The sequence below is a fragment of the Caloenas nicobarica genome, chromosome 1 (genome assembly GCF_036013445.1).
Source record: "Caloenas nicobarica isolate bCalNic1 chromosome 1, bCalNic1.hap1, whole genome shotgun sequence".
Classification (NCBI taxonomy): Eukaryota; Metazoa; Chordata; class Aves; order Columbiformes; family Columbidae; genus Caloenas; species Caloenas nicobarica.
This window is the reverse complement of record NC_088245.1, coordinates 4845440-4864367: the sequence shown is the minus strand read 5'-3', so window position 1 is coordinate 4864367 and position 18928 is coordinate 4845440.

The following is an 18928-nucleotide window of genomic DNA, read 5'->3' as shown; positions in this document are numbered from 1 at the left end:
TGTGATGCCAAAGCCCACTCAGTGAAGACCTCTTCAAAAGGAAATGTCATTTCTAGCCCTCAATCTGAAAACAGTGCTCATGGCCACATAACCCCCACCTCAAGCACATACCATATGGTGACAGCAAGAAGAACCTACTGACTAACATCAGGCTATAGCTGCTGCTTTCTCCTTCGTCAGTTTCCTCCTTAAGTTCTTTGGATTAAAGGGGGAGAGCCTCAGAAATCAATGTTGTGGACTGCATCCAATTCTGTCCTAGAGCATGTGTTAGGCAAGAAGCATTGACTCTGTTTGCCACGCATCACTGGGGAATTTCTAGTCTGTTTTTCAGTGAGTTTCCTGATTTGCCACCGAGGAATGTGATGGGTGCAGCCACTGCAGGCCTGGCCAGGACCTGCCAATTCCTGAGACTTCACCAAAATTTTCTCACATGGAGGATCAGCAGGACTGGATCTTTTCTCGGCTGTTGTCTTGTACTGAAGATCTCGTTGCTCGAGTTTTAATCAACTGAAGGGAAAATTAGTCACCTCTGCGTCAAATGGTTTTCTTTTGTTTCTCAGAATTCCAGGAACAGGGTTCTGTAGTGGTGTAGACATTCAAAAACTGGGCTCAGACTGGATTTTCTACAGACAGGAGGAGTGGGCTCTGTGCATCTGGTTTGATAACTACTTTGTGTTACTCTTAGAGTCCCCTAAAAATATTGCTCCCTTTTTCATCTCTGAAGACAAAAGAATGGTGCCCAGAAAAATGAGAGCAAAGTGAGTCTCCCGAAAGACTGCTGTCAGGAGAACGGGCACAGGAGGACATTTCAAGGAAGGGAAGCAGAATGGCTGTTTGCTAAACAGCATCCCAGCCCAGATCCTTTACTTACTGCATCCACCTTCTTCTGAGCATCCTTTGCTGCTCTGATGTTCTTAGACTTTCTGGCTGCTGGGATTTGTCAGAGACATTTGATGCTTCCTGGGACATGGTTGCAAAAACATCGTCATTTTCTCCATAAGCCTTGTACCTGTAGATAATTCCTATGGCAGCTAACTACTCATGGTTGGGAAGCAGACAACCGCAGACTGAGAGCAGCCAGCTCTGATGCTGACCAAGCAGGGGATGTGTGAAGCATGGAGCCCAGCACATGGGAGTCTTTACTGGTTGATTGTTCAGGGAAGTTAAATCGTATCTAAAACTCACCTATTAACAAAAAAAAGAGGTTTAATTTTATCTTGCGCCGGCTCTTTTATTTCCTCAGGTTTCTCTCTCCTCATCGTTTGTCTTTCAGTTTATTGTTCTTCAGTGTCCTGTCACTCTCTGTCCTTTCAGAGAAGATGATAACCTGAAATCGTTATCCTAAAATTACCTTGGGTGGTAAATGCTTTATTATTTCTTTTAGTCTGCAGGTTGGGAAGAAATAGGGGATTGGGCTACTGTTGTCTGTTGCACTGATTGCCTTCCAGAAAAACTGGAGCTGACCTTCTTGGACAATTTACTAAGCAAGTGGAAAATGGATGGCGTGTAGTTTAACTGGACAGTGTGCTCAGATTGTCACTTACAGCTTGAGCAGAGATCAGAACAAACTACTTAACTCTTGCCTGGACTTCATTTCAATTCTGGAACATTAGCAAGGCTTTGGAGTAATGTAATTCAAAGGAGATTGGAAACCCGATCTTGCTTCGGTAAAATATCACATTACTTTGCAACCTAGAAGTATAAGCCACTGGAAGATTTTTTGGTCTAGCCCTGGTTCTGAGTTAAATTCAGAGCTGGTGCAACATCACAAATACACCGATGACATTGGTGAAGCCACATCTTTCTCCCCAGCTCTTCTGAATTTGGCATCCAGGCCTGAAGTTTGTTGTGTTACTAGCTACAAAAGGCCACCACTGGGAAATGCTGAACTCATGGTTCTCCAAGACCATTACCAAGGGCTGAGGAGCAACCCTGCCATTGCTTTTGGGCTGTGGGGTGCAGAACTTCACCACATTCACACAAACTTCTTTGCTCCTACAAGAAGGGTGTGTAGGCATCTGTTATTGGCCTCTCTTCAGGCATAGGACCAAAGATGGGCATTTCTGGAGCAAAAGTAGGGGGTTGAAGAGTGTGTGGTACCTGCCCATCTTCATCTGCACTGGCTTGTTTTGAGCTTGCACTCAGATTGAACAGGTCCGTGGGCAGGTCCCTCCTCCCTTCCCGACCCCCTCAGCACTTTCCTTGACAGAATTGGCCAATTCCCAGTCTGCAGGCCCAAGGCACTGGCCTCTGAAATTGGATTAAAGCGTTAACTTAAGGGCATGTCCATGATTCTGTAGCTGGTTGTCCTGCCTTCCTCCTGCTGTCATGGATGCTCTTCTTCCACCTCAAAGAAAAATGCTCTCCTTGGTTTCAGAACTCTCCTTTCCAACTTGAAAACACAGCTCCTGTCTCCACACTCCCATTTTTTTTTCTAAGTGCCAGGATGACCAAACCCGGTATTTTTCTACCTCTCAAAGCCATGATGGCCTCTCAGCTCTGAGAAGAATTTCACAGTTTCCAGCTCCACTGTCCTAACCACATGCAATAGCCCTTGATAGTTTGGTCCTGCAGGCTGCAGAAGACCTCCTAGAAATGGTGTGTGGCTTAGGTAACCACTGAAATCAAGGCCAGTTATTACACACTCTGCCCATAGTGAAGCATCTAGCAGATGCATGTCCTAGCTGAGGTGGCCTGGCCCACACTGTCAGAGGTATTTGAATGTCTCCGAGGATTTACAAAGTTTCTCAGTAAGTTAGACGCCTAAACCCCATTAATATTTCACTCTGGGTAAACAGCTAATTTGCCTTAAACTGGAAAGTCACCATTCCTTGGCTTTAACCTTCAACCTTTTGCAGTCCTCAGTCGTGTGGTATGGAGCTCTTCCTTGAAGGCAAACCAGACACTATTGGGCTGTTATAATCAACATTTGGCTACTTGAAAAGCCTGCCTTGGTTTTTTCATGGTGCAAAATGGAATTTGGCAGAGCTGCGGTGCCATCTCAATGTTTCAGAAGCTCAGTACCATCAGGACAGTTCAAATACTTTTTCCTTTTCTGGTTCAGTGTGTCTGGAAGATGATGAACTCAGACCGTTCCTCCCATTTCCAAATTCAAGTGCCAAAAGATAAGAACATGCTGCAACTGAGCACCATCAAAACCAGCTTTATAACGTGGATAAGCGTAGTCTCAAGGGCTCCATTTTGGTGCTGTGTCACGCTGTATTTTCCATTGCTTAGGATTGCAAAGCTGATTCCCTACTCCAGGAAATATTTTCTGTAATCAGCAACATCTTAAGCATTAGGATTTTATTTTTTTCTTGTGGCTGTGGATTTTTTTAACTGAGATATACTCAACAAATACCACACCCCCAACCCCAATTGTGAGTTTTAGAGAAGTTTTCTACAGTATATTTACATAAAAACTCTTTCAAAATGTGGGTGCATGTATATATTCCCCTTAATAATACTCTTCATAACATCAACTGACCCAGAGCTAAGGGAATCTGTCACTCAGGATTTGTTCCAGGAGTAACCGAGGTTAGTGGATGCGCTGTGGGACTGGGTCTGCATAACATTTTTTCACTTAAAAGTCAAAAAATGTGCAGTTAATTAACATAGGATTTAAACCACTTCTAGCAGGCAGAAATCCAACTAAAAGCTGCCCGACTTAAGAAGAGAGAACTAGTGTCCTTAGGTGCTCATGAACTCCCAATAAAGGAGCAGAAGCATTTAATATTCTCATTTATTCTTTGGTACAATACTCCAGTGAGAAGTGCAAATACTCTTAATGGCTGAATTTAGAATATGAGTCAGACATCAAATATGAGAGTTTTATAGCCCAGTAGTCCTTTTAATGTCAGCCATCCTGCAGAAGAGTGGTTTTGCAGTGGTTTGGTGCCATGAGCTGGAATTCTATTGCAGAAGACGACATGTGAACTGCACAAAACCAACATGGGTCATAGTTTAAAATACTCATGGCCTTTCTCTTGTTTTAGTCTTTCATGTTAATTCTTACCTTGAAAAATGTTTCATGTTCCTGATGTAAAACTCCAGCCTCCGTAATGGCCCGTGGCACAACGTACCAGCAAAATACATTTTTATCCATCATCACACTGTAGATGAGCATGGGGTCATTTTGTTGACAAGCAGTTAGGTCAGGTGAGACAAGAAGGTCTTGCTTCAACACCTTGCTGAAGGAGTCTGTACAACCTGAAGGGCAGATGTTCCCCACAGCTCACTGTGGAAGGACAGATGTTTCCAGTGATGCTATTGCTGGAGAGGTCACGTAGCCTAATGGAGCAGGTCAACTGCGGTATGGTTACCTACCCACAGGTGTTCTTTGTCTTGGTGACTGCCAAGGATGTGGGAGAGGGGAGTGAGGGTTTCAGCAAAGGAGAGAAGTTGGAGTTCTAGACTTCAGAGATCTTTGTGGAGAGGGACCTCTCACGACAGGGAAGCACAGCTGTGATCCATGAGCATCATTCCTGAAGGGTTTTTTTGACAGCAAAGGTCTTTTGAGCCCCAACAGGAGCTACATGAGATGAAGGAAAGAAGCTGGCAATACAGGCAAAGCTACAATGATGAAAGGTTCATATTCCATTTTCCCAGTGGAGATACAGAGATTCGGCTCAGGTGGCTCTAAGCTCCTTGGCTGGATAGTAGGGAAAAATCACTTCCTTCCTTATACCCAACTCCTGTGCGTCTTTTGGGTTTGGGGGATGAAGAACTTGCTCTTGGACCTTTCAGACCTCCACAGGAAATGTCAGGGCTAAAACTTGAGCTGTCTCCCATAGAAGAAGGTGACATTGCCCTGAGTTCAGATTGTGGGTCTACAAAACACTCTGTGTTATGATGTGACAGGATGAAAATGATTATTCCAAAGTCACCCCCACCTGCTTCTTGCTGCTCCAGTCTCACTGGAGATTATGGTCACTATATCTGCTTATAAATGTGTTAATTGAATTTCCCAGTCCCTGTTCCGCCAAACCTGGTCAGGGTATGCTGATACGTGCAGTTATTTCAGCAGCCTTCAGGGACCTGCTTGCTAGAAAACACTCACCTGAGGAACAGCATCAAGATACTTTCATGTACGCAGCAGGGATGTGAAATACAACCATGTATTTGCTGCAGTATGGTCCAGCAGAAGTGAGAGTCTCAAGTGCAGGCTGTGAATAGAGTTGAGTCTTGTCATGTACCATGGTAGGACAAGGCAAGCACTTAAACATTCCTGGCTCTTACGGAACAACAGAAATTAACTCCACAACCAGCAGTTACGGTCCATTCGTGGTGATGCACGTTGGAAACCTTCAAATTGTTTTGCATTCCAGTTTGTACTGAAGATTTGATTCAAACTTTGTGTATATAATCCCTTTGGTGTGGTAGAGATATATATGTATATATATGTGTGTGTGTATATGTATGTGTGTATATATATACATATAAATCAATGCTGGTGTTTTTACTTTTTAAAGTTCACAGGGCAAAGGGCATGTTAGTTTGCTGTAAGATTCTATTCTGTATATATGTTTTCATGTAAATAAGTGAAAATCTATATTCAGAGTTATATTTTAATTTTTATTCAAAATGAAATAAATCCCCTTTTTACTTGAAACAATTGTAAGCCACATTGTTAATAAAGTAACAATAAATCATATCTCTCTCTCTCCAGCGTAGTTTTTTGTTGGGCTGGGCAGTGAGGGTTGTGTTTTATTGTTTGGTTCATCCCTGAGGAGGTAAGGTGAGAAAGTCGTCTGCTTGGCTTCACTGCAAATGCCAACTTATCTTCATCTGGAGTGGCCTCATGCATCTTCTAGGATGGGCCAGTCTGGATTTGTCCCTTGAGGTGTTAGACACCTACAGAAGCACCTACAGTTAATCTTTACGTTGACCAAATCATATCGTGGTAGGGAACTGCCTTTCGTCAGTGCCTTTGGAGGACATCTAAAAGAGTTGAACTCTTTGTTTAGGTTAATACTAAGATAGGGTGAACCTGAGCCAGTAGCCAGTCTACATGGATAGGCATAGATAGACGTTAGCTGTGGTTGCATCCCTCAAAGCACGATGGACACATGACGGTATGACTTCCAGGCAGTGAAGGTTCCTGTCCAAGCAGAGATGTGTCTCCACATCTGTGTGCTCCACATACTCCCCACTCCAAACACCGATAAATGTGTCCAAACTGCCTGGACCACAGTCTTTCCCTCCCCGAGCCCCCAAACCTCCAGGGAGGTGCAACGCAACTTCTCTAGCTCAACCTTCCATAGACGCCAAGCTACAGGGTTTGGGTTTACGTGTTCCCAATTCTTCTCAGTATGGCAGAACATGGAATCATAGAATCATTCCGTTTGGAAGAGACCCTCAGGATCGTTGAGTCCAACCATAACCTAACTCTTGCACTAAACCATGTCCTTAGGAGCCTCGAACATGAGACAAGACAGATGGCGGGTGGGTGAGGAACTGATGGGAGGTCAAGAATTAGAGCAGGGCCACAGCACATGGAGTAGAGACACAGAAAACAAAACTTCCCAAGGTTTGCAGCAGCCACTGGACATGGGGAGGGCCATCCTGCAGTGGTGGAACAGAGCTTTTTGTGGGGTCCAAAAGGTGGGCCGCAAAGTTAGCGACATGCTTGGCAAAAGAAAACCCTGTATTTACTGCATTTCATGTAACATTTTCTCTGCAGTTACAGGCTGTGTCGAGGAGCGCAAGTTCCAGCTTTCCAAGTGAGTCATCTCGCCTTTCAGACCTCTCAATGGCATCCTGAGTCCAGCTCAGAAAGTCTCTATTTGTTGGGCTAGCTTGCCTACTAGGCATTTGCCCTTGGTCTCATCACCCATCCCCTCTGCCTCAGTGAAACTGGGGTAGTGCACACCCTGAGACAGCATCCATTGATGTGTGCATGGGAGAAAGCGAGCACAAAGTCTACAGAATTGGCTAACAAGAACTCAGATGACCCTCTGTTTGTTTGGTTTGTTGTTGTTGTTTTTCTCTGTCAACTCCATTCGGATGCCTCTCATGGATACAGCAAAAGGGGAAGAACAAAATTCGTCCTTCCGTGGTCCACCATTTCTCTTAGTTCATCAAGACTGGCTATTCTTTAGCTGGCAAAAATACAACCATGGGCAAGCAAATGGGTTTAGGGTGATTTACAAAAGGACCAACAGCTGAGAAGATTATTTTTTATGATGTCTACAAAGTCTTGGGATGGAAATCCTGTGTTACTTATTATGACACTGTGACCACAGCCCATGCTTTGGGAAGGACAAAACTTCAGATAGTCAGAGAAATGGCTTGTCCAAACAGCTTTAAAAAAAAAAGCATCAGACCAATGGATGGTGATGTGCATTGACATATGGCTTGCTAGACCACGGAAGACCTCACTGAAAGGTGATGTAAAGAATGGGAAGGATTTATACAAGGAAATAATTCTGAGCTAAGTCTGATGGTGACATAAAACTAGAAGAGCAAAAGCTTGAATGTTTTATGATATTCTTCAGAATCCGGGGTGAAAATAAATCCATGAATCTCCCCACAGCTTATTGCATAGTCATTTAAAAGCAATGCAAAGGTCAGACACTGGTTTTTAAATTTCTGCCCCAGCTCCGGGAAGACATGCTCAGAGCTCTGGCAAGAGCTGATTTTTGAAGAATGCAATGCAAAGTGATTTTAGCAAAATGCTGGCAGGGTGTTACAACTGAGGTCCTTGAAATTAATGACCAACACTTGAAATATAGTTGCCATATATAATTTCCTCAGGGAAAAAAAAATCTACCAGCCTTGCTTCTGACATCACAGGCCAAGATTTTGAAGACACCTCCAGTTTTAGTGCTGCAGGTTTTAATGCACAATTAATTTCAGAAAGATTTCTCCATACTTCACCTGATTTCTGGACACAATCAAGCACTCAAGTAAGCAGCAGTATGAACACCAACATGTAGTCAACTACCTATAAAAAAATACCTACAGAAATAAAGTTGGATTTTCAGGTCTCTGAGGAAACACCATCTTTCTTTTCTGCATACACCATCAACAAAGAAAGTAGGTAGTTATATTTAATTCCTAGGGTTTTTAGAAAGACTTTCAAGACAAATAATTACTGTTTTTAATAACCATATTGTTGCTGTTACTGCTACTTTTGTTAGCATTATTATTGCTTTTTTAATTTCAAGAATCACACTTTTCAGTGAAATGTAATGATTTGCAAAGTCCCTCTACTGCTACAGTATTTACTTAAGAATGATACACTTCTTGCTGTAGTGTCTGTACTCAATTACCATAAGTTGATTTTATAACTGCATCTCAGGTGAAGTTGTAATTACATTGTCTTCTCTAATAAGTCATAAAATCTTAAAACCAGAGAAAAATAGTGCTGCAGGACACCTTGAGGTGTCAGCTTGAATGTTTCCCTTCTACAAGGCGGGACCAATTAGACAAATCTTATTCCTATTTGGCATTTGTTTAACCCGACCTTCGGATGAGTGTCAAAATAAGACCTCCAGCAACAAGCGATTTCCCAGCACTTCTACAGCATATAAAAAAAGTGATGACATTTGGATGATTAAGCGTAATATTCCCAGGCAAAACCAGGAAGCTGTTGCCAGTGAATGGCCATTTTTTTTTTTAAAGCTCAATATGACTAGTGACTAACGTAGCAATTAATAAAAGTGGAAGTAGAGAATTCGCAGTTCAGATGGATTGGATCTCAGGTAAGCAACTGTGGTAATAATTCCCATCATGAATCCTTAGTTGGGCACATAGAGCAGATGCTCTGGAGGTTACAGCAGATGATGCCAACTTCCCTGCAATACCTAGTGCTGCCATCATTGTACTTGAGTCTCTTAATAAGTCGTCTGTGGAAATAAAGCTTCGTGACACAGAGTTCTCAGCTTGTGCCTGCGGAAATCAGTGATCCACTGGCTCACATCCATGCTGGCTGAAGAACCACAGAATCACAGGACGGTTGGGGTTGGAAAGGACCTCTGGAGATCATCCAGTCCAACCCACCTGCTAACGCAGGGTCACCAGAGCAGATCACACAGGAATGTGTCCAGGAGGGTTTGAATGTCTCCAGAGGAGGAGACTCCACAACCTCTCTGGGCAGCCTGGTCCAGGCTCTGGCACCTCAAAGGAAAGAAGTTTCTCCTCATATTCAGATGGAACCTCCTGTGCTTCATTCTGTGCCCCTTGCCCCTCATCCTGTCGTTTGGCTCCACTGAACAGAGTCTGGTCCACCCTCTTGACGCCCACTCTTGAGAGATGATGGAAAGTGGATAAGAGGCTGCAAATCTAATCGTAGACTGCTGAATGATGCACCCAATGTTAGGGGTTATTGTTTTCTGCCATGATTCCTCTGAAACCCAATACGATATGTTCAAAAATGCGTTTCAAGGTTTTATTTATCTTCTGGGAATGGAGATGCTTTTGCGCAGACATTTTTGAGTTGCTTTTTGTTTTTTTTTTCTCTTTACTTCCCCCCTCCCTTTCTTTTTCAATTCCTTTAATAAGAAACAGCTTTTCTGTTTCTGTTTACAACTGTTAAGCCGCAGTATCTATGTGCGTGTGTGTCTCTGTGTGTGAGAGTCTCCAGTCCATTGTGAGACACAAACCAGAATATCAAGTCTTTGCATTTCCTTAGATCGTTTTTATCTGATATTGGATTAAGTAAAGGGCTTAACGTTCAAAGCGGTGTTTGGGGAGTTACTCACACAAATTCTGTTATTGCTGTTAATGGGATTTGTGCAGATTGCTTTGAAGATGAGTCCCTTAATGTAGAATAAGAAAAGACAATCTAAATTGTAACTTATTTCAGACAAATCTATCTTTAATTTTTACTGATAGAGCATTAGAGATGTGAGACAAAAAAACATTTGCTGCATTTTTTCATATATTAGCATTACTGACAGTCATGTGAAGACATGCTTGGTTCAGATAATCCAGTGGATATTTTGCTGAATTTTTAGAAGTGGAAAGTGACTTTAAATTTGGAAACAATGATGAAATTTGGTGACATTTCAAAGAATACAGAGCTGGAAAGGAATGGCCATAAAACATTTCCTAGACACCATCTTAATTTGCAGTCTCAATACTGGTTGAAATCTTAGTTTGTGAAGTGGACACCTCAGTCTGCAGCTTGGTAATACCTCCCTTAGTTATGGCACTAAGCGATGACCACCCGGGTTTTAAGGTGTGACTAGGAGAAAAGAACAGGCAAAGGGAAGTCCGGTTGATGGGATTGTAGAGAAATGGCTTGAGGATCCAGCATCCTGTAACTCAGGAGGACTACAAGGATGACGTGAGATTATGCAGGCAGAAAATTAGAAGGGCCAAAGCCCAACTAGAACTTAAACTGGCTACTGCCATAAAACACAATAAAAAATGTTTCTATAAATATATGAGCAACAAAAGGATGGCTAAGGAGAATCTCCACCCTCTGGTGGATGCGGGGGGTAGCATAGTGAAAGAGGATGAGGGAAAGGCTGAGGTAATAAATGGCCTCTTTGCTTCAGCCTTGAACTGCAAGAGCAGTTGTACTCCAGGTACACACTCCCCTGAGCCAGAAGACAGGGATGGGGAGCAGAATGAAGCCCCAATAATCCAAGGGGAAATGGTTAATGACCTGCTACACCACTTAGACACACACACAAGTCTACGGGGCCAGATGGGATACACCCAAGGATACTGAGGGAGGTGATCACCGAGACACTTTCAATTATTATCAGCAGTCCTGGCTAACTGGAGAGGTCCCAGTTGAGTGGAAGTTGGCAAATGTGACGCTCATCTACAGAAAAGGCTGGAAGAAGGCTCCAGGGAATTACAGGCCTGTCAGTCTGACCTTGGTGCTGAGGACGGTCATGGAACAGATCATCCTGAGTGCCATCACATGGCTTGTACAAGACAACCAAGTGATCAGGCCCAGTCAGAGTGGATTTATGAAAGACAGGTCCTGCTTGACCAACCTGATCTCCTTCTATGACATGGTGACCCACTTAGTGGATGAGGGAAAGGCTGTGAATATTGTGTACCTAGACTTCAGTAAAGCCTTTGACAACGTCTACCACAGCATTCTCCTGGAGAAGCTGGCAGCTCATGGCCTGGATGGGTGTACTCTTTGATGGGTAAAGAACTGACTGGCGGGCCGGGCCCAAAAAGTTGTGGTGAACGGAGCCAAACCCAGTTGGTGGCCAGTCACAAGTGGTGTTCCCCATAGCTCAGTACTGGTCCAGTTCTGTTTAATCTCTTCATCAACGATCTGGACGAGGGGATTGAAGGCACCCTTGGTAAGTTGCAGATGACACCAAGTTGGGCGTGAGCTTTGATCTGCTTGAGGGTAGGATGGCCACACAGAGCAATCTGGACCAGCTGGATTGATGCGTTGAGGCCAATTGTATGAGGTTCAACAAGGCCAAATGCTGGGTCCTGCGCTTGGGTCACAACAACCCCAGAAATCGCTACAGGGTTGGGGAAGAGTGGCTGGAAAGCTGCTCAGAGAAAAAGGACCTGGGGGTGTTGGTTGACAGCAGCTGAATATGAGCCTGCGTGTGCCCAGGTGGCCAAAAGGCCACCAGTATCCTTGCTTGTATCAGCAATAGTGTGGCCAGCAGAATGAGGGCAGAGACCATCGCCCTGGACTGGGCACTGGGGAGGCCAAACCTCAAATCCTGGGTTCAGTTTTGGGCCCTTCAGGACAAGAAAGCCTTTGAGGTGTGGGACCGAGTTCAGAGAAAGGAACGGAGCTGGGGAAGGGGCTGGAGTGTGGTGGGGAGCAATTGGGGGACCTGGGGCTGTTCAGCCTGGAGAAAAGGAGGCTGAGGGGAGACCTTATTGCTGTCTACAGCTACCTGAAAGGAGGTTGGAGCATGGAGGGTGTTCGTCTCTTCTCCCAAGTAACAAGAGATAGGATGAAAGGAAATGGCCTCAAGTTGTGTTAGGGGAGGTTTAGATTGGATATTAGGAAAAATTTCTTCCCAGAAAGGGTTGTCGGGCATTGGAACAGGCTAGGGTTAGGGTTAGGGCAGTGGCGGAGTCGCCATCCCTGGAGGGGTTTAAAAGACACGTAGATGAAGTTCTTAGAGACATGGTTTAGTGATGGACTTGGCAGTGTTGGGTTAATGATTGGACTTGATGTTCTTAAAGGTCTTTTCCAACCTAAATGAGTTTATGATTCTGCTGAGCTTGCAGTGAAGATTTGTGGTCTGATTCTTTCTCAGATCCTTGCAGCTCCCATATTTTATCCTCTGATCTGGATGATATAGTTGACAGAAGCTATATAAATTATAGTCTTTGGAGTATTAATTGCCTGTTTCTAAAAGATTAATTACAGAATATCTCTTACATTCACAGATCAGTATTAGTGAGACGCAGTATTATTCAACAATTTCTCTTCCTGAGTCACCTAGTCTGTTCTGGATGTAGACAGGGTGGTAGTTTCTAAGCATAGAGTTGTGAAGAACTTATAGAAGAGATAGAGTTAGTATGAACTTTTATGCTTTATCTACTTGTCATAGCTGCCTACAGGTAGGCTCGTGGTCCATAGTAAACGTGAAGTAAAGTAATGCACTTCACCCACAAGCCAAGGTTACACTATCACCTTAGTGTTACTACTTCTGCTTCAGTGAGTGGTCCGATCTTCTCATTGTGTCATTTCTGCTTTCTCACTTGTGCTGGCATCGGTATTTTGGCAGTTGGGAAATCTGTCTGGCAAAAGATTAACTCATATTAAAAAGCCATCTTAGCTCTCAACTTGCTGATTTTCCCAATCTGTCTGCCAGAAGTTCTCCATCCTATATGTACAATTTCACTACATATTTGAAAACAATACCTCAAAGACATGCAGAAGCAATGTAAAGAAATCACATAGAGGTGATGCACAGAGAAGCTGAGCTAATGAATTCGTGTGCAGAGCCATAAAAAGATGTTTCTGAGACCTAAACGAGTAACTCCATGGTTGATCATGTTGCTTTACATCTCTCCAATCTAGAGGCATTCTGCTGACAAGACCATATTTCCTCCATAAAAGTCTTTTGCTACTGACCTCACTTCAGTTTTGTCACCAGTTATCCACACTTCTAAGTTGGATGGAAGCTTGACAGACAATATTTTTGCTCCATTAAAATATTTTTTATAATATTTAAATGCCATTTCCCTCTCCCCCTCCCCAAAAAACTCAGAAGGTTGCTCAGCATGGCTCCATAATCAAGCGGTCACATAAACACATAGTTAAATTTGAGCACTCAAACAGTTCTGAACTCTGAAGTTTCTGAAGGAATTTTGAGGCGTTTTCTGCAGGGTGGTAGGAAATGCCTTCAGATATATCTAATATTACCAGTTGTGTTAAAAAGCTGCTTTATTAGTGGCTGCTATTTCTGGTGACATATGTATTTTACAAATGTTTCCAGAATTACCATTTGAAATATAGCCATTCTTACTCTGTTCAAATTTTCATAACCTTGAGATGTTTTTTTCGTTGCTAGTTAATGCTTTACTTTCTACCCCCGCTCCCTTGTAAGTTTCTCATTTCCTCCCACCATGGTCTTCTATCACTTAATTTTAGCTTTTCAGGCATATTCACCGCATCTAAATTATCTAAAATTCCTATAGCCAAGGAAGGAGACAAGAACCTCCAGAGGGCGGTTTATCTCATCTATTTAAGGCCATTACCTAGGATAGGACGAATTGTCTTCTGTCTCCAGAGGACAAGTAATTTAGTCAATGTATCTAAATTTTGGAAACCTGAAGTCAGAGAAGTCTCACCACAAAGTTGCTTTGGGGATAAAAATTGATTTAGTTGACTTTGGAGTTTTAATATTTTTTCCCCATTTCCATTCCAAGTGGTTTTCACATAACTGACATGAAGAAACCCTGGACCCTTTGAAGTTAAGGATCTTCATTGCAGACCGGTTCTGATGTACCCTTCTACTTAACAGAAACTGAATCAACTTAATGCAGACTTATTTTAACCACAAGCTCTTCTAAAATTTGATCTTCCATGATAGACAGCCTCACCACTTTCTGCCCAGATAAACATGACACGAACAACATTTTGTCTCCCAGTCTGCACCTAGGATGTTGAGGTCTCCCATGTTAGTGTCATCCTCAGGGTTGGGCTTTTTTTGTTTGTTCGTTTATTTGTTTTTCTCCTTTAAAAAAAGCTTCTTCCCACATGCAAGTCTAGACATGGTGATTCCTCGCAGTCTGAGCACCATCTCCACATGACCTGTCCTACCATCCAAACCAAAAGAACTCCAATTCAGACAGATTGTCCACCACTCATGCTACATTATCTTAATTCTTCTCCTTTCCTAAGCATGTAACTCTCTCTTCTCCATTCAGTTCATTCTTGGACAGCTGTTAACTTCTCTGTCTGCATCACAGATTTACACCAAGCAGAAACAGACACACCTGTGCCCCTCCCATCGGAGGTCTGTTGCTCTTTTTTACCTGTTTGATTACTTAGAATCCTTATGTTAAGCTCAACAATTTGTTTTCTTCACTCATGTCTATATGACCAAGATTCACAGGCAGATAAGTCCTAGATCTCCAGCAGGAGACACACACAAAAGTGTTTTTTCAGGGGAGTGCTCAACCACCCTCAGAATCCTTCATGCAAGGTGGGGTTCATCTCCCAGAATTGCTCTAATACTGATAAGCAGCTTTTACAGCTTTACCTTTTACAAGACTGGGTGGACTTTGGTTTGACAGTAAAACCTGTTTTTTTGCGGTATAGTTCACAAAATAAATTATTAAAATATTTCACCCATTCTTTCCTTTACCATCAATGCTCTTTCTTTAACACTCACCATCTTAATTTCCTCATGGCACACCTTAATCCAGTACTGTGCCTCAATTTCCCTGTTCTTTACCTCATAAATCAAGACTAACTATTTACACATTTATATACACAGAAAAGCACTTTGTGAGTTTTGGAAGGAAGTGCTCAGCTGTTATCTTCAGGCATTTCTGAAAAAACTGGCCGTAAGGCAGTAACTATTTACCGCAAGCAAAGACAGGTACTTCGCTAAATAAAATGATGCCCTGATAACATAATTCCCAAAGTAGGATAAGAGGCTTTAATTGTCTCCCTTTTCCAACAGGAAGCAAGCAGAAGGAGTAATTGTTAATTGCTTTTAATTGTTAATTGCTACCTCCCTCATCTGCAAAGCTTTCATTAGGAACTAATGAAAACTTAGAAGAGCTTAATTTGGTATATTGCTCTCTGTCATCTATAACAAAATGGGGTAAGTTTTCCATTGATATTTGTTTAGAAGGATGCTCAGAGCCTCTAACCCTGCCATGTGGTTTCAACCATGCCAGGGGAGCACATTGCTCTGAAGAGTTCAATGGCTTCCAAAACATGACGAGTATTTTGCTATTATTTTGTCTCTTATCCACCCTGCTTATCTCATGAGGGGGACACTTGCCCTCTAGAAGTGCACACTGCTTGTTGTTCTTTGATGAAAAGTCTTTTGGCAGCAACACTAGAGCATGACTCGATAAATGTGTCTCAAGACCCATTTCTGCTATGGCCACCCTAGAAAGATCCTGCTCCCAAGAGAGGGGCTTTGTCAGGTTATCTGGGGATCATCTGATCTGCAGAAAGACTCTACACCTTGCATAGGAGGTAGCAAAAGTGGTTGCTTTTCTTATCCCACACTGAGGGCACCTGCTCAGATGAATCTCAGGTCTGTAGAGAACTAGAGGGTGATGGCCAATGGCCAGAACCCACCATAACAGGTGCTTCGGGACACCCATTGCTGTTGTTCTGTCCCTGCAATAGCAGGTCCTGGTGTAAATAAATCTGAAGTTACTTCATTTGGAGCAAGTATTAACACTGAGGCTTAACAAAGGAACTGACAAATCCACTTTTAATTCCCACCATTAATTATTGTAGAAAAATGTTCACAAGTCTCTCTGTTGACAAGCTTTGTATCTTCTTTTACCAAGCCTTTTACCACCTCCAGCCTTCTTGATGAATTCTCGTTTTAATCAATCCTGGAGGCACTGGGCTGTATGTGGGATAGGAAGATGGCAGATCAGTACTGAGAGCTGTAATTCAGGAGCTGCCCTACCTCCTGCCAACCTCTGCATCTATTTCGTGTATCTTTCCATCTCCCCATCTGTAAAATGTGCAAAGTATTGCTTACTGCACTTCAAAAATCTCGTGAGCTCCTTACTTGTGGATAACTAAATATTATGACATATAAAAACACAGGGTATAGAAATATCATAGACTTCACACTTGTATTTCACACTCTCTAATTATGTGGCACTCCATGGTGACATGATATTTATCAAAGACCTCCTGGGAGCAGATTTGATTTTTTTTTTTTTTTTCCAAGGCTAAAAACTGTTAAGCTCAGTATTTATCTGCAATGGCAAGGGAAGGTGCTCAATGGTAGGCTTCTAGTCATAAAAATAGCCTTTCCCATGCTGAGGAAAGAAAAAAAAAAAAAAAGAAAATACTCTATGAGATTTTTCTGGCATTAAGGCAGTCAAATTGTCTTTTTAAATAGTGTGAAAATTGACAGATCATAAAAAACAGAGAGAACAATCACTGGAGAGTGTATGATAATCTGGCAATATGGAAATTACAAATGTTAGTATTTCCCCCCCCGAGTCAATGAAATATGCAAAGGGACAACTGCATAATACAGCAAGCTCTGTGTAATCCCTAGGTAGCTAGAGTTAGCAAGATACTCTATCCTGGTTGGTTTTTCCTTGGTTAATAACAAATCCAACAAATCACAGTGAAGGATGCAAAAATCCTCTCTGAAGTTCAATTGTTACACAAAACTGCTCTATCAAATATTCGAATTTAATGATGCTCTGGTAGTTTCTGACCTTGCTGAATTCTTACTGCAACATGAAAAGTCAGTTGGCTTAAATTTGTGCAGCTGCCATCAACATTCACTTGCCATAATGGATTTTCTTGGTGATCCATCAAACCCAGGATTTTTCTCCAGCAGAAACCAGCTCACCAGCTTGTGCCCAGTTTCCTTTTTAAATCGAAACATTTTTCTTGCAAATTTGGAAGAAATCTGAACAGATATTAGATTCAGGATTCCTCCCTCTTCGGTAATAAAACCACAGAATAAAAGATCAATTCCTTCTTTAAAAAGTGCAAACCATTTTGTTAACTAACGTCAGTCACAAAATGACAACGGTGTTATATTCCTGCAGTGTGCAACCTTTGCTAGACAAACAGTAGCATCAAACTCACCAAGCAGAGAGCTGCCTGTAAAATGTGACAAAATGATCTGTGCCTTTTGCTTAAGAGCTTCTTTTTCCAAGAGGTTTTGTTTAGTTTCAGTGCCTGAGATGCGCTTGGAATAATGGATTGCAGCAATTTCAAAATACAGCAGAAAACTCAGCCTGAGCTTACTCGGGCTTCTGATTCAGAAGAGCACTTCAGCACATGCTTAATTTAAGCATATACTTAAGGGTCTGAAGGGCTGACCAACACACCTATGCCCCTCTAATTAGAGATTATTCAAACCATGCTGCAATACAGACCAGCAACAGAAGATGACTCAACCCATCTCCCCTTAATGCAGGGCCAGAAGCAACTCCAATGGGTGGAAAACTTACTTTTAACAAAAAGACAAGGGATTTGTCTACACTTAGAGTTACACAGGCATATTCTGGGCTAAACTAGACAGGGAGGCACTGGCAAGACTGTCCAGAGAGCACTAAATGAACAAGTGATGCTGCATACAGACGATATTGAAATCAGAGCATTTTATTCAATCCCTCTTCAGTTAGCATGGAAGAAATTTGTGCTGTGAAATGATTCTTGCATTGCATGGAGAGATGATGTTGACAAGCTCAAGACTGACCCACCTGAAATTAAAGGGACTCCAAACACAAGTGAAGGATTTTATAGTGTTCTGGGACTCGAGGTAGGGAAAACATATCAGTTTTTGTAGAAGGGAAAGCAAGCTCCAAACAGCAGCACGGAGAGATGGGGTCTGACTGCAGTTAGCTCAGCTCTGATGAGGTTTTTACAAGAGGATCTGACCCTTTTAGAATCATAAAATAGTTTGAGTTGGAAGCTCATCCAGTGCCCCCCCTGCCATGAGCAGGGACATCTGCACCAGCTCAGGTTGCTCAGAGCCCCGTCCAGCCTGGCCTGGGATGTCTCCAGGGATGGTTCATCCACCACCTCTCTGGCCAACCTGGGACAGTGTTTCACCACCCTCACTGTAAAAGATTTCTTCCCCATGTCTATCCTGAATCTCCTCTCCTTTAGTTTAAAACAATTACCCCCTGCCCTATAGCTCCAGGTTTGCCAAGCTCAAAGGAGCCTGCGATAGAACTGAGCACTGTGCTCATCCCGGACAGGCAGTTTTAATCAGAGGCAGGGTTCAAGCGTACCTGTCTGATTTTGCCATTCAAACTTTCCATCGAAAAACTTCTTATTTCCAATAGTTCTGGCTGGAATTTTCCCAAACACAGCTGCTTCAGACAGAAAATCCTCTTCACATGTAGTGACTTTTAACAGCAAAACCAACCTACCTTCTACTGCTTCGGCTTAGACGATTTCAATAATGGTTTTGAAGTAAGTTTATCATCTTCCTTCTCTCTCTCTGCAAGCTATACTTCCTTGTTAAATGTGGCAGAGTTACCCCTGGATCAACAAGCTAGAACAAATATAAGCCCCCAGTAACAAGAGGAGAGGCCTTTTTTCGGGGGGAGCAATCAATCCCTCACAGCGGCACGTGCCTAATGGATGTGTCTCTTTCATTAGCTCTGGACTCCTAATAACCACTGTCTTTCCCAAATGAAGGATGTGTTATGTCAGCCTCCTCTCTCATCTTCTCCTCCCTTCCCTGCCTTGTCAGCAGCATGCTAATTTATGTAATCAATTCATAGTACTGCTTAATGAATAGCTTTGAAGTCGTTAGATTCATCTGCTGGTAAAAAGGCTGATTGG